Raw genomic sequence first — 6,991 nt, forward strand, 5'->3', positions numbered from 1 at the left:
AAAACGCGCCATCGGGTTCTATTTCGCGCTAAAGCCTTCACCTCCTCCAAGACTTTCCTTGGCCTCTTATCTCGTCCATGATGGATCTTCTCCAAGTTTGTACTGGGCGACCTCTTTTTTGTTCCCTTGGAAATTCCACTCTAGGGCAGTCTTTGCGATACTGGAACTATTTTTTCGGAGTGTGTGACCGATCCAACCCCACTTTCTGGACTTCATTTCATTTTGTACCCTCTTTTGTTCGGTCAGGTGTAGCAGATCTTCGTTTCTGATGGTATTAGGCCAGAATATACGAACAATTCTTCGTAGACAATTGTTAACAAAGACATGCAGTTTGTCTGTGAGGATGTTCGTCACTTTCCAGGTTTCACATCCGTAGAGTAGAGCAGACATGACATTTGATCGGAATATTCGGATCTTTATCCTTGTAGTATAACAGTGTGTCTATACTGTGGTTTATATGTAAACATCTTATAACGAGCTATAATTAAAATTGCTGAAAAAAAGTTTTAATTAAAAAACAAATGAAAGTGAGAACAGACCGCTGGGAGTTATTAATTAGTATGGTGGAAAAAACCCCGAAATAATTACCAATAAATTTAATGGAGCTGCTGGCAAATCGGAAGGTCACTTTAATTGTATCGTTAAACGATACAATTCTTTTAACTAAAAATCTGTTAGTTCATTGAAAGGATCACTTTCATATCTAAGTAAACGCCTATTAATGTTAAAGTTTCTTAATACTCTTAGCCTCTCCTCTTCCTCAAAAACTAATACGTTCATATTGTTCACAAGCAACATTATCACTCAGTATACCTTACTTTAAAATAAATTAAATTGCAAAATATTTAGTAACACTAAGACGAAAATGTCACACTTAAATTAAAAATGTTATATTGTAATTGGATATAATTTTTTAATAAAAAGCGAGTAACCAATAACAATATAGTTTTACAGAGGGAATCTTGAATCTGTATATCTACCTTAACTATTGCCAATATTAGAAAAACAAATAACAATGAATGTTTTTGGAGTAAACAATAATATCTCGAAAATATCCGAAGCAAAAGCGACACTGGCACAGAGTACCAAAATAATGAGATGTAGTAATGAAAGTCGCAATGAAATATCCGATTCTACATGTTGCAAGCAACATGACACAGGGTTCTAGAACTGACTGGCCTCTGCACTTCTGCCAAAAAGCTTAATTTATTGTAGTGCACCCAATTAGGCACATATACTTCGTCTACTATCGTACCAGTTCCACTTTTACTCACTTGAACTTTTTTATGTTCTCTGAAGAAGATAGAACGTAAAGAGTCAATTTTTTACGCACAGAAGCCACATTGGCAGTGTTTTCGTACTTTAACATTATATTCAGCAGCTGTTGTTGGGCTGTTTTCCGCGCATTTCGGTTCGCGTATAAAGCACTACCGCTATCCCAGAAACAGAGATTATCTCTGTAAATATTAATAAATTCGGAAATTCCTTCACTGTTCATTATAAAAGGCGTGCAGTAGATTCGAAAGTTGGCGTTGTAATGAGTTGATAATCGGCCGATATGTATGTTTAAAAATTAGGTACTTTACGGTTCATAAATAAGTATGACGTACTAAGTTTCGTTCCTCTAGTTATTTGTCTAGAACTAAACTAATTAATTTTTACTTTTCTTGTCTGGCACTCTCAATTTCTATAACTTTTTAAGGTGTAGAGGAAAATTACAATTTTTAAGGATTTGTGTAGTTATATTCATTTTAGAAAGAAATAAAAAGGAAAGAAATATCAGTAACAAAGTGATCTTGTAGAAAATTTACTGTTTTAATTGGAAATAAGTCCCAATATGAGTTAGAAATTAAATGTATTTGACATTTGGACTTCCACTTCCACAAAAATCATTATCAAAATATTCCAAAGTTAAAGTCGAAACGTCAAATAAATTTAATTTATAACTAATATTCAGGCTTATTTCCAATTAAAATAGTAAATTTGCATAAGATGCCACAAGAAAATAACTTCAGAACAATATAAAGAAATAGCTACTTCTAATTTTAGCACAACTACGATTTAATTTTCGTTGTTTGTTGATAATTCTTGTGTCGCCAAACAGGAGTGTTGGAAATTGTACTTGCGTGGGAGTGCCGAAATAGATCTACAGAAAGGAAAATGGTTTGCCCTTACAAAAAGTAGATGATTATAAAGAATCGTGTATTTTAATAGGGGTAATTTTCGTCGCCAGTCGGAAGTTGGACCTTCAAGTCGTCCCTCTAGATGTTCCTATTCGTACCACTAGTTGTCCAACTAATCCAACCAGCCCACTTACTGTCCGATTTCAGATCCAACTACGGAAGTTGGACCATTAGTCGGACTTAAAATCGGAACATGAATGACCTGTTTAAAACAGTCCAAACAAAAATCGGACCGTGAGTGGACTGGTTGGATTAGTTGGACAACTAGTGGTATGAGTCGGAACATCTAGAGGGACGACTTAATGGTCCGACTTCCGACTGGCGACGAAGTGGGGGCGTGAATGGTGAAGTTGGAGGTCGGATCGAAAATTTCCTCAGTCAGTTGACATTTTCTTCACGCAAATATCCCTAGTTCGAAGTTGTCAATTCTGAGGTAGTTTTTATAATCATCCTTATTAGTGACATTGAACAATTTCGTGTCACAATAGTTCACACGATCAACAAATAATTTCTTTATCCAACATTTTTTTTTCTTTTTTTTTTTCAAATGATAAGGATAACAAGCACAATGCTGCCATTTTCCTCCTCCTAGTAATATTTTTGCGCGATGTTTACTCGATACATTTTTTGGTTAAGCGATGTACACTCTACACCGTCGTGAAAACAAACTAGAACTGAAGTTGAACCGCTAGTTGGATAGCAAGTCTGAGCATAATTGGAGACGAATATCCAACTAGTAGTTCCACTAAGTGGGGCCACAAATGGGAACGTAAATGCCCAGCTTTAAATCCAGTTTTATCGGTTTAAGTTGGTAAGCGGGTCAGGGCCGTATTACCTATTTCAATTATTTTAGTGCATTGAAGGAAAATTAAATATGGATCCTAACAGCAGCATCTCATCTACCTCATTACCCGTACCTAAATAATCTCTAATCATAGTTTAACATACTCAGCAGCAGCAGCAAATATGAAATTTCTACCTAAAGAGCAACCAGTCGTCTTCACTGCCTTGTAAAATACTAAATTGCAAGACTATATAATTTAATTCGGCAGAATAATTCAACCTAAGAGTATAATAATTTCATCCAGATTGATCCATATCCACAAAATATAACGATACTGACTAGAAGGTTAATGCCACATGCAGATCGCATTGTTCTTTGAAATGCATGCCATACTATATCGCATAGTTTCTTATGCGGTATACCTACCTACAAAATACTAGACGTAACTTGATATCCTCAATTCAAAATCAGCGCTACATTATCTGTGTATAGTCATATTCTCAGCTTCAATAGGCAAGTCTATGTAAGTCCTCATAACCTATGTCCCTAAAGTTTTTGGAAAATTTTAGATTTAAAAGTATTATTGGCAGGAAGCATTTATTAAGATCAAATTCAGTCGTACAAAATTAATATTTGTCAAAGTATTTATCGTTTAGTTGAACATGTACTAAAACGCGATATTGTAAGAATGTTTAGTGCTCAAAATATTTCTAAGATTTACCAGACAATAAGCGAGTGCGAAAAAAGTATACCATACCTTAATTTGCCTAAAAGTAGAAGACCAAGAATTTTAACTCCTGATCGGGAACAGAGATTAATTCAGAGTGTGAAGAACCAATTAGGAAAGTCTTTGCGAAATGTTGTCCAAAGATATAGTGTTTCACGAATGACTGTAAGTAGAACAATTTCTACAAATAATTAAAAACGATATAAAAGAAAAATAAACTTCTAAGTACACACTAGCTTCTTCTTTATGTGTCGTCTTTTACCGAAGGTTGGCGACCATCAAACGATAGGTTTCTCTGTTTTGTGCCGCATGTATTATGTTCGCAGCTTCTGGTATTTTAAACCATTCTCTCAAGTTTCTCAGCCAGGCATTCTTCTTTCTGACCAAACTTCTTCTACATTCAATCTTGCCTTCCACGATAAGCTGTAGCAGACTGTACTTATCATTATGGAACTCATGGCATAGGTCTGACGTTTTTTTCCTTTTAACAGTTGTTAACAATTCCACCTCTTTACCCGTTCATCTTAATACCTTTCTGTTGGTCACTCTGTCTGTCCAAGGTATTCTCAGTATGCGTCGATACAGCCGCATTTCTAGAGCTGCTAACTTCTTTATAGTTGCTGCTGTTAATGTCCACCCTTAAACTCCGTAAAGTAGCGTAGAGAGTACGTAGCATTTCGTGGCGCGCCATCGGAGGTTAACGCTTAGGTGGCGCTTGCTTAAGAGCTTTTTTATTTAGATGAATTTGTATCTTGCTATTTCAATTCGGATCTTAATCTCTACATTTGGGTTACACTTATCATTTACTGTATATCCCAGATATTTAAATCAGTGTACTCTTTCAATAGGTTCGGCTTCAATATTCAGGTCCATATGTCGAATGTTCTTTTTACCGATCATCATAAATTTAGTTTTCTTTCTATTGATCTTCAGTCCAAATTAGTTGCCAGTTGTATTTACTCTATTTAGCATCATCTGTAAATCTTCGATGTTATCGGCCAGTATAACAGTATCATCTGCATATCGAAAATTACTTATTGGTACGCCATTAATCTTGATGCTCACGTTGTACTCTTCCAGTGCCTCTAGAAATATTTGTTCCGTATACAGGTTGTAAAGCAGTGGCGAAAGAATACAGCCCTGTCTTACCCCTCTCGAAATGGTTACGTTTTCACTCACCATATGTTCATTCTTCATGTGGGCTCTTTGATTCTAATATAGATTTTTTATAATCTGGATGTCCTTAGTGTCAAGTCTTGTAAGATGTAATAGTTCTATGAGTTTGTCATGTTTGATAGTATCGAATGCTTTCTCATAGTCGATAAAACATGCGTAAACAGCTTTCTGGTGATCCAGACATTTTTGAATCAAGACTTGTTTAGCAAAGAGCGGCTTTTGAGTTCCAAAACCGCATCTAAAACCGAACTGTGTTTTACTTATGCTGTGTTCTAATTTTGCTCGTATTCTGTAATGGATAATACGCAAGAATACTTTAAGGGTGTGACTCATTAAACTTATAATGCGATGGAATTTGACCAGTATCGTATATCTTATTAAACAGTTCCAATACTACATTCAGGTTGTTCTCGTTAAGAACTTTTAAAAATTCGACTGGTATTTCATCGCATCCTATTGCTTTCCCATCTTTCGTTTGATCTATAGCTTTTATCACCTCACTTTTCAATATTTTTGGCCCATTCAGATCAAGAGTGTTCTTAGAAATATGACAATAATCCGTAAACAAATCTTTTGTGTAATTTTCCCAATTCTGTAACTGTTCTTCTTTATCTACAATAAGTTTATTGTTCTCGTCTATTAACCTACCAGACTGTTTTTTCTTGTAAGTATAAGTAAACTCCTTGATTTTTTATGCATATTAAAACTATCGTATCTTCGTTCTAGCTCTTCTATCTCTTGACATTTTTCTTGTAACTATTTCTCTTTGGATTCTATTATCATTCTGCCGACAGTTCTATCTAGTTCTTTATATTGTTCGGGATTATTCTTATTTTTCCTCCTTCTGTCCATAAGGTGTAATATTTGATCTGTCATTCATTCGTTCTTCTTCTTCCGCTCGTAGTCACTAATGACTTCTTTTGCACCGTTGCATATAGCGTCCCTTAAGTTAATCCAGTCTCTTTCAATATCATCAGTATTGGTTGTTAAAGCAACATTACTATTATGCTATTTGTAAGCTTGACTTTTATCTCGGGATTTCTAAGTTGATCCATATCTAATCTTTTGTTATTCTGTTTCTGGATTTATGTTTTTAGCCTGACTCGTAATTGGGCTACAAGAGGATTATGATCAGAGTTTATATCAGCTCCAGGATATGTTTTGGCTGATATTATTGCATTACAAAATCGTTTGTTAATTGTTATAAAGTCCACACTTTATCCGCCCAGTTAGAAAAAAATTCTAGATGTTGCCGTGCATCGAGACGTATTCATTTTCCTGGTAAAATTCTCATTATTAATGATGAAAAGTATTTACTTTATCTACTTCCGAAATGAAGGGTAACGACGGATTTTATACACGCAATGTACAAGATGCACAGGACAAAGTTAGGTTTAAGGGAAAAGTGAAATTTGCAGATATAGTTTTGGTATAGTGTGCCATCTCAGAAGCTGGTGTTTCACAGCCGTTTATTGGGCGTGTTCGCGGTGAAGCTCTCAATGCTGACAATTTCATTGACAGGTGTCTTACAAAGCTTATTTAATTTATAAATACTTATCACCCTAATGATGAAATCATATTTTGGCCAGGCCTAGCGTCATGCGATTAAGCCAAGAGAACGACAGATTGGTTAACTGCTCAAAATATAAATTTTGTTTCCACAACAGCGCGGCAACCCTCCAAATGTATCTCAGGCGAGGTCTATAGAAGAGTTTTGGACTGTTTTGAGCCGAATGGTGTATAAAGATTAAATAAAGCGAAGAATTTTGCAAAAATTTCGTAAGATCGACATAGAAACAGTCCGAAGGCTTATTGCATATGCAAGTCCATATTTACGTGCCATCAAAGATCACGAACCTCTGTCTGTTGTTTAAAAATACATTATAATTCTTAAATGCGTAGACTTAATTTCATGTAATTAGGTAATAAAATAAACTTAATTTACAATTATAAAATACATATTTATTTTTTCCGAAAACTTTAGGGACGTGCGTTATTATTGAACTACCAGATTCGTTTACAATAAATTATAATGATACAGCATACCGACTATTTCTGTTAAAGATTATATAGTAAGTTACAATTGCAAAAATATCGTAAATACTGCCAATGGGTGCAACG

Source organism: Diabrotica undecimpunctata, chromosome 1 (assembly GCF_040954645.1).
Source record: "Diabrotica undecimpunctata isolate CICGRU chromosome 1, icDiaUnde3, whole genome shotgun sequence".
In the NCBI taxonomy this organism is placed as follows: Eukaryota; Metazoa; Arthropoda; class Insecta; order Coleoptera; family Chrysomelidae; genus Diabrotica; species Diabrotica undecimpunctata.